Source organism: Odocoileus virginianus, chromosome 18, assembly GCF_023699985.2.
Source record: "Odocoileus virginianus isolate 20LAN1187 ecotype Illinois chromosome 18, Ovbor_1.2, whole genome shotgun sequence".
Classification (NCBI taxonomy): domain Eukaryota; kingdom Metazoa; phylum Chordata; class Mammalia; order Artiodactyla; family Cervidae; genus Odocoileus; species Odocoileus virginianus.
In genome coordinates this window covers 2,343,670-2,353,245 of record NC_069691.1, presented here as the reverse complement: position 1 = coordinate 2,353,245, position 9,576 = coordinate 2,343,670, and the positions used below count along the sequence as shown (strand labels likewise).

The 9,576-nt window shown below is 51.9% G+C and overlaps 1 long non-coding RNA gene across 1 annotated transcript; it reads right to left on the bottom strand.

Annotated features, from left to right (window-relative positions):
- Nucleotides 1-267: 267 nt before the first annotated feature.
- LOC139039416 (uncharacterized) lies at nt 268-6,933 on the bottom strand. The gene is made up of 3 exons (XR_011492675.1): nt 6,626-6,933; nt 1,114-1,250; nt 268-413 (listed from the first exon to the last, which is right to left on the bottom strand). It is a non-coding gene; the product is annotated as an uncharacterized lncRNA (long non-coding RNA).
- Between the last annotated feature and the right edge of the window lie 2,643 nt (nt 6,934-9,576).

The window sequence follows — 9,576 nt, the reverse complement described above, 5'->3', positions numbered from 1 at the left end:
GACCACTTAGCGTTGACCATATGCTAGGAACTAGGAGGAATGCAAACATTACTGATTTATTTCTTGGTCCCAGTGAGCTCCAGTTAGTGGGGAGCTAAAGGACACATTCATCCATTCATTCAGTCACCCATTCAGTCATTGATTCTACTAATACTAATTCTACTAATGTCAATTGATGTTCTAGGTACCATTCTAGGTACAAAACAAAGTCATGGCTATTATAGGAGCATATTTTCTAGAAGGAGGAAACAGGCATTAATCAAATCATTACAGTAGGAAATATTTTAATATGATAAACAAAGGTAAGGAAGATTTTAGAGTTCTGTGAGCACAAAAAACCAAGGGGAACAGACTTTATCAGCAGGTCTCTGCGAAGGAAGTTTTCTTTTAGCAACTGACCTCTGAGTTCAGACCTGAAGGGTAAATTAAGAGTTACTTGCTCTGGGGGCGGTACAGGGGAGGGGAACAAGTCAGGCAGGAGAGAAAATACATTTAATGTGAGAAGGACTACATGATGGGCCACAAATGAGAGGCAGATAACATGCTAGAGGAGGTCCCAGAACAAGTTTCATTGTTACTAGGGGATTGAGGGAGGCTGCCAAAGGTAGAACATAGTAGAGGATGAGGACTCTAGGGTAGACTGTGAACAGCCTTGAATGCCAGGCTAAGGAGTTTGGACTTCCCCCACTGTGGCAGAGTCACCGAAGGTTTTGGAATAGGAGAGTGATGTGATCAGAAAATTTAGGTGAGAAGGGCTCCTTCCTACTGTACGTAATCCAAAAGGATCTCAGAGCTTCTGGCCTCCTGGAGCTCAGAGAAAGGTTTCAACGGTCAGTTCTCCTCTGCCCACAAGAAGAAACCACATCTACAAGACTGGCAGAGAATAGGGGACACAGGGTCCTGCAGCTGGCACTTACTTCTTTAGTGGCAAGAAAATATGTGTATGAGCATTGTACCCAAAATGGCCCAGAGCAGAGAGCTGTGTGTGAAACAGGCTGATATGAGAAAGGACCTTGTATTAGTTTTAGAACCCTTTAAGGTACAAGGGAAAGAATCCCAACTCAGTCTAAAATAACTAAAGAGGATTACTGAGCTATGAGACTGCATACTTACAGGCAATGACACTGTCTTCAGGATGTCTGAATCCAGGGCTTAAACCAAGTCTTCAGGATGCTCTTTCTTGCTCCATCTCTTACATTTGCTTCCATTTATATTATTGGCCTCGTTATCTCCCATTACACTTTGGCTTCCTTTAATGCAGGCGAAGAAAAGAACTCTTGAAAGTTCTAGCCTTACACTGCAGCACAAACAGGGAGTTTCTGGGAGTCAGTATATAAATTACAGGGAAGCACTCAGATTGGTCGTGATAAGTCACATGCCCATCTCTTGGACCAATCCCTGCTGCCAGAGGGAAGAGGTACTATGGTTGGTCAGGCCTGTCTGGAGACCGACTGGCAGCCCCAGCCAAATCACACACAGTGAAGGAGAGCAGAGCCCCAGTGGAAGCAAAACTGAGTTGATAAAAATAACCCAGAGTCATTATGGTCTGTTTCTCCGGCTGTCCACTGTAAGGCAAGTGACCCATGGAAGAATGTTTGCATTCATCCTAGCAAGCTGGGAGGCCAGGTCATTCAAGGAGAAAATAATTACAATAATTTTATTATATACATATTTTTAAATGAGCTTTTAAAAATATAGACATTACTCTTTCTTAACTTTCATTTATTTATTTAGCTTGGCTGCCAGCACTATCTTCATTGCTGCATGCCGGCTCTCTCGAGTTGCCTCAGGCGGGGGCCACTCTCTAGTTGCAGTGCACAGGTTTCTCCTTGTGACTTCTCTGGTTGCAGAGCGTAGCCTCCACAGCACACACTTAGTAGTTGCGGGCCACAGGCTTAGGCACGTGGAATCTCAGACCAGGGACCAAGCCCGTGTACCCTACACTGGCAGGTGGATTCTTTACTACTGGACCACCAGAGTAAGGTCTCTTTACAATATTCTTTTCCATTATGGTTTATCATAGGATGTTGAATATAATTCCCTGTGCTACACAGTAAGACCTTGCTCTTCATCCATCCTATATTAATAATTTACATCTGCTAATCCCACTCTCCCAGTCCTTCCCTCTCCCACGTCCTCCCCTTTGGCAATCGCAAGTCTGTTCTCTATGTCTATTTCTGTGTTATAGATTTATGCCAAATTTGAGATTCCACATATAAGTGATACATACGGTATTTGTCTTTCTCTTTCTGACTTACTTCACTTAGTATGACAATCTCTAGTTGCATCTATGTTGCTGCAAATGGCATTATTATGTTCTTTTTATGGCTGAGTAGTGTATACACACATATATATATATATACACACACACATATATATATACACACACACACACACACACACCCCAAAATCTTCTTTATCCATTCCTCTCTCGATGAACATTTAGGTTGTTCCCATGTTTTGGCTATTAAATGAACTTTTGAAGACAGGCATGGTAAATAATTTCCACATGACAAGATTAATTAAAGCTCTGGAGTTCTGTTTTCAGTAGAGGTCCAGTTGCTCCTCCAAGAGATGGCTCTGTAATTTTGAGGGAAGAGCCCTGGTGGGAAGTCAGGTGATTGGTCTCTGGCTCTGAGCTTGCCCCCAGCTCACTCTGATCTTGGACAAGTCCTCTCTACAATAAGAGGGGTGGTATCTGCTGGTAGACTCATGGACTATAGCCCCCTCCTGCAAGATCCACTCTCTCTGAGTTAAATCACATTGCAGGACACTCATTGCTCCCACAAGTACAAGACGCCCCACAGGGAGCATGTGAGGTCCGCCTCCACCAGCTTCCCTCTGAGGACTGAAGAGCATGTGGCTTATGCTGGGGTTAAGAATGAACTAAAGTTCAGTATCCCTGAAATGCCTGGCTGTGGCTCCACTGACAGGGAGCTCCAAAGAGGGCATTCACCGGCTGTGGTTTCTAAGAAGCCAGTTCGCAGAGTCACAGAGACCGTGGGCTGGGAGACCGGAAAGGCCCCTGAGCCGGGACCCCGTCCTGGGCTGGAGCTCCTCCCTGACAGCCAGGAGAGCGCTCCTCCAGTCTCTGCGCACACTTCTGTGATGCGGGGCTCATGCGCCTCCTTGGACCCCTCAAGGGTCCAATTTGCCTGTGACACCTCCCTACAGGTGCCAGGGGTACAGAAGAGCCTCCTAGTCACCATACGGGGAAAGGAAAAGTCAGAATGGCTGGAGCCTTGAGCAAGTAGCAGAGGCAGATGAGGGGCAAAGATGGCAGGACCTTAAAGACTGAAAAGGAGTCTGAACTCTGCCTCGAGGGCAAGGGGACGCCTCTGAAGGACACTGAGCAAAGGGGGAAGGTTAGCCCTGGGGAAGGCCCCCGGGATGTAGTGCGGAGGACAGTGAGGCTCATCAGGAACCTGAACCCAAGGGGGATGATGGATGTGGAGTTGATGGGGAGACAGGAGGGAAGACTGAAGTGCTGGCTGAGTGGCATCTGGTGACCCAGCAGATGTAGGATAGCACCCAACGGGAGGACAGCAGATGCTGCTGGTGGGATGGGAACCCAGGGCCACAGCTTTGGACAAGGAGGTAAGTTCACCTGCAGACGTGGGGCATGTGAAATTCGTGGGGAGCCATTTGGAGACTTTGGGGATAGTAGTAGTGGAGGCAGGAGGTTCAGACAAACCCCCTGATTCCCCCACCTCTTCCTCAGCAATGATTTACCTATCCTGGGCCACTGAGAGAACTAGTCTACTGCAACTGGAGTCGCAATTTCTGAACAGGCACTCTGTGTAGAGCAGGGATTTTACTGTCCTTCCTCTGTGAGGTCTCTTGAGCTTGGGGTCTTGAGGGGTCCCGCACTCTCTGGGGACAGGGAGATGCCCCTGTATTTTCCATTTCTCAGTGGCAGCTCCAGAAGGGTTCAGAAGGTAGGTGGAGGCTGGTGGAGGGGGCGGGGCAGGGGGTGGGAGGAGAAGGAGCCCGGAGCAGGTGCCCAGGTGAAGACTGGAGCGGAGGGCTTACAACAACAGGATGGATGAATGTGGGTTTCTGTTTTACTAAACATTCCAGGGGGAGCATTTCTCATGTAAAGTGAAAAGTATGAAACTGTTAATCACTCAGTCATGTCCGACTCTTCTCGACCCCACGGGCTGTAGCCTGCCAAGCTCCTCTGTCCACAGGATTATCCAGGCAAGAATACTGGAGTTGCCATTTCCTTCCCCAGGGAATCTTCCCAACCCAGGGATGGAACCCAGGTCACCTGCATTGCAGGGGGATTCTTTACCGTCTGAGCCCCCAGGGAAGCCCTCTCATGGGTAAGGAAGGAGCTGAAAGAGAGGAGCCTTAAAAATAGAGGCTAGCTCCTTGAGTCCAAATTTTAAAAGCATAGGAACTGCTGAGAGGGGAAAAGAATGGATCAGATGGCTATAAAAATGAGTTGAAATGAAAGGAAAGACATGCAAGCAATACACGTTTATGTTTGTGAACCAGAAAGTGCAATGTGTGGTAAAGAAAAGGAGAGGGTGTCCCTCTAGGCCTCCCCCGTTTCCTTTAGGTGGCGGGTCACAAGTCCTGGCTCGCCTCTCCTTGTTCCCCGAAGTACAGCCCAGCGCGGGTGGGGAGAGGCTGGGGGGCAGGCAGGGGCAGGAAGGCTGGACCCTCTGTGGGTGGCCGGAGCCCTGGATCCTGGGCCTGCTCAGTGCGGAACTCTGGCCTTGGCCGTTGCCTCTGGAAAATGGGGCGAGGCGCCTGCGGGGCGTCTGGCCGGGGGGGCTGAGCTGCTGATGGGCACGAGGCAGGGGACGGAAGGAGCCGGCTGGAAGCTGGTAATTAATAAATGAAATGCCCTGGGACTGCCGCGGAGCCGACTCAGATGACATATCTGTCGCGGGCTCGGCAAACCATTAAATGACCATTTTCTGACAGAACGACTTCCCCCGCTGCCGCCGCCGAGCTGCCTTGACTTGCCTGGGACGCGCGTCCTTCTCACCCACTTTCTCTCGGCCCGCCCCTCCCCCCAGCCCCCTCCCCTCCCCCACTCAGCCCGCGCCCCTCCCCCCAACCCCCGCCCCTCCCCCACTCAGCCCGCCCCTCCCCCCCAGCCCGCCCCTCCCCCACTCAGCCCGCCCCTCCCCCCCAGCCGGCCCCTCCCCCCAGCCCCTCCCCCCCCAGCCCCCCCCCCCCGCCGTCCCTGCGGTGCAGTCATCCCCGGTGTTATCTCCCTTCCTGTCTCTCCGTCCCTCCGCCTCTCTGTGCCTGTTTCTGCCCTCTCGGTCTCTCGGCGTCTCTGCCTCTCTCCTCCCCTCCCACCCTGGCATCTCTTCTCTTTGTGGCCACCTCTCCCCTTCTCGGCTCTGCGCGCTCTCCTCCCAGCCCCCTGTCCTGTCTTCCTCCCTCTGCTTCTCCCCGTCTGTGTAAGGTTTAACTACACCCCCCCACCCCCCGTGTCTGGCTCAGCCTCCCCCTCCCCCGGCTGCCTGACGGCTCCAGTTCATTTCTGCCTGTTTAATTGGGCCCCGGATGAGTTTGGTCGACAGGGCCATTCATCATGTGGCCGCGGCTGGCGGCGGAGCCCGGGGGAGCGGCGCTGACAGCTCCGCCAGGCTGGGATGCGGCCTGCGTCGGGAAGTTCACATATTTGGGCATTAGTGCAGCTATTAGTTTAACAAGCTTCGTTTATCCTTGTCACTACCACTTCAGCTTCCCATGTAATCATTTGAAATGTAGATTACAGCCAGACAAATGGGACAGCGCAAGATGCACAGGCTGGAGGGATGACACGCCGCTGCTCGTTAGGGCCACCTTCCCAGCCCCAGCCCCTCCCAGGCCCGGGTTTGATTAGCTTAATATTCACATGATTTCGGTGGGAAGTGCCAGTCACCTGCGCTGAGCCCCTGGCGCTGGGCGGAGGTGCCGCAGGTGAGGGTCAGGGCAGGGGCCCTCTGGTCTAAAGATCAGCCACCCCTAGGCAAGGATACGGGAAGGCCAGGGCTTCAGAGCCTGTCTCCCAAAACCCCCTCCTAGGGAGTCTTCTGGGGATGAGGGGGTTTCCAGACTTGGCTTCTCTCTCTGGTTCTGATTTCTGCAGCCTGGACCCTGGGCACTGTCTCCCTGCGTGACCCGAGTGAGGTCTGTCCTCTGGGCCTCGTGTCCCCGTCTGGAAAGGAGGGTTTCAAATGAGATCATGTCGGCCTACTTTTCTCACCTTGGTTCCTCTGAGGGAGTCCCCCAGCTTCTAGTCATTTCTGTCTCTCACCTGGGCGACGAAGGGTCCTTTTCAGAATGTGAACCTGGCTGTCTACATCCTGCCCCAGAGGCCCTCCTGTAGCCTCAGAGGGGCTGCGTTCTGCCCCTCACAGAATAGGGCAGAGCCTCTAGGTAGGGCTTGGGAAGGGGTGGCGGGGAGGGCGCGGGGTTCCACCACTGCCCGCCCCCCAGCGCCACGTGCCCCCTGCCCCCAGCCCTGGTGGTTGCCAAGCGTCTCCCTGCGCCCCCAGCAGCTGTCAGATGCCCCCGCTCTCGCCCTGTGGGGTTGTGTGCTGTTTTGTCTACCAGGAGAGCCGCTCTGCACCCCCGTGGCCCTGTCCCAGCTCCTTTCCTCAGGCATCTCTCTTACCCTTCAGATTCTCAGTTTAGAAATTCCTTCCTCCAGCACTTCTCCAATCCCCCAGTCCTCTGCACAGGGCTTCTTCTCCTCTGTGGGTCTCAGAGCTCCGAGCCCGCCTTCAGTAGCGCTGGATACCCGGGGTCAGTCTGTTTATTTCCATCCCCCTGGACTGTAAACGCCATGAGGGCCGGGCCTGCCTGGGACAGGAAGGACACAGCCGGGTTTGTCGGGAGCGTCGTTGGAACACGAGCTCCCTCTGCGGAGTCTCTGTCTGGTGTTCCTCACACAATAGCTGTGTTGTGCCAGGACTGCTTCTTCCTGGCTCCCCTCTTCCGCACTCCGCTGACGTGTTCTGGGAGGTCAGAGCCTGACTCTCATCGGAAGGCTCCTCTGAATCCTTCAGCTCCAGGAGAACATGGCCAGCCCACTTAGAGTCCCACCTGGGAGAGTTTAGTGACGAGACTCCTTGCAGAGGTGTGAACGTCACAGAGGAGACTAATGTGGGTGGCAAGCCTCAGTGGGGATCTCATAACCCTGGACTGAGGGAAGGTGGGCTGGGGAGGAGAGTGTCGTTGCCAGAACCCAGAGAAAGAGCTGGAACCATGGAAGAGGGGCTGTAGGAGGATGTAACTCTAGAGGCAGCCATGCAGACCTAGGGTGAGGTGAGGAGGAGTGGGGGCTGAATTCTCCGATGAAGTCACGCTCCTCCCCCTCCAGGCTCTGGCTGGTGCCTCCCAGGGGCCAGCGTTCTGTGTGATGTGGGCCGCAGTGACCACCTCCTAGGATGCAGGGCAGAGCAGACGAAAGAGATGAGCTGGTGGGTTAGGGGACAAACGAGGGCATGGAGAATCCCATGTGCAGCCCTCACACTCCCTCAGGCTGGCCCCTCTGCGTGGGGGCCAGGACACCCCGGAAGGGCCCCAGGAAGGCCGCGTCTCAGGACCAAGTGGGCTCCTCCAGAGGGCTTCACGGGACAGGGACACCGTCAGCTGCTGCCTTTACCGCGTGTCTTCACGGGCACCTCTCTCCATCCAGCCCAGCTGGCCTTAAGCTTGGTGTCTCTTTCCACCCTTTTCCCTGCCGAGGCGCTTGTCTCCGTTTTCCTCCTGACACCTTCTGAGTAATGACACCAGACCTTGAAGCCAACGAATCGTGAATCAAAGTGGCTTCTCGATATCATAAAAGAGATGTTCTAAACCCCAAACATAAAGATCGTTTTATCTTTATTAATAGTTTAATGCATCTGAAAAAGCTATTTGACATTTTTTACACCTCCAACTCCTTCCTTCATGCATTGCTGGTCAGATTACACCAGGGTTCAGCCACTTAAATCCACTTAATAACTGACTAAATTCTACACTGAATTTACATTGAGCTACAAGCTGATTCTAGGATACAGATGAATTTTCTAACGGGAAAAAAATATGCACACCAACACCCTGACTCCAAAATTGTAAATCTGCTTTAATAATGAAAAAGGAATTAAACTATTGGGATTGATGTCCTGTCTAACAGCATTTCCTGATGAAAACTCTGCAGCACAAAGTGAAGAAATAGACCTTGATTAATAATCTGGAATATTTTCTTCACCTGTTTAATTGAAGTACCACATTGGCAAACACACGTGTGAAATTAATTGAAAAACTGGAATGTGGGCTCAGAATAATCCTCTCTTCAGCTTCTGGCAGACTCAGAGCACATCAGTGTATGACACTGTTAGTAGAAATGTTTGGTCATTAATGACACTGACTTAGAATAACATCTTGTTGGCTAATAGTTTACATTGTAGATATACACACCTACCATGACCACCACGATCTCAGAAACATATCCAAACACATATGACCACATTTAGCATATAAACTGGAGAAGGCAATGGCAACCCAGTCCAGTGTTCTTGCCTGGAGAATCCCAGGGACGGGGGAGCCTGGTGGGCTGCTGTCTATGGGGTCACACAGAGTCGGACACGACTGAAGTGACTTAGCAGCAGCAGCAGCAGCATATAAACATACACACACACTGGAGCCTAGAACTCTACACACCCACACTTTGGGCACATACATGCAAATATTCTCTCAACAAGAGGCATATATGCGTGGGTCCATAAATGGTACACACATGCTCCCAAGCCAGGCTTAGCAGAGAAAGGGGAAAAACCTGCCCTCTGCCGCTCCTCAACTTCCCAGAAAGAAAAAAAATGTCACTGTCAGAAATGTGATAGGACTGTCGAAGACAAGTAGGGAAAAACCTCAAGCCAACCATGGAAGTTGTGAAACATAAATCCCAATTCTATTTGTTCTGCGACAGTGTACCCAACACACATTTTTCAAACCACACATTTTCAGATAGAAAATCAAAACCCTCACCAGGCTCGGAATGGCTGAGGAAGTTGGATGGAAATTCTAGTATCCTGGCAGAAGGAGAACTGCTGGCTGGCTGGGACTGGAGGATGCTCCTGGACCACCATCGGCAGGCATCAGCAGGCCTCTCATCCTCTCTGTTTTAGAGTTGCTGTGACTGTGTCCGCACACCCAGGGCTGTGATTGGACAAACATTCCGTAGGTATGTGTGTGTGCGCGTGAAGTTGCTTCAGTCATGTCTGACTCTTTGCAACCGTATGGACTGTAGCCCGCCAGGCTCCTCTGTCCATGGGATTCTCCAGGCAAGAATACTGGAGTAGGTTGCCATGCTCTCCGCCAGGGGATTTTCCTGACCTAAGGATGCAACCCATTTCTCTTACGTCTCCTGCATTGGCAGGCAGCTTCTTTGCCACTAGGACCACCTGGGAAACCCTCCATAGATATATTCTCCACTAAAAATTTCTTTCTTCTGGGGAGTCTCCAATAGCTCTGACCACCACGCAGCTTCTAGGGCTGTCTTCTACTCCCGTGAATTGATAGCCAGGTCTGTTTCTCCACTGAAGCTCACATGATTGATTTCAGACCTCCAAGTAGTCTGGG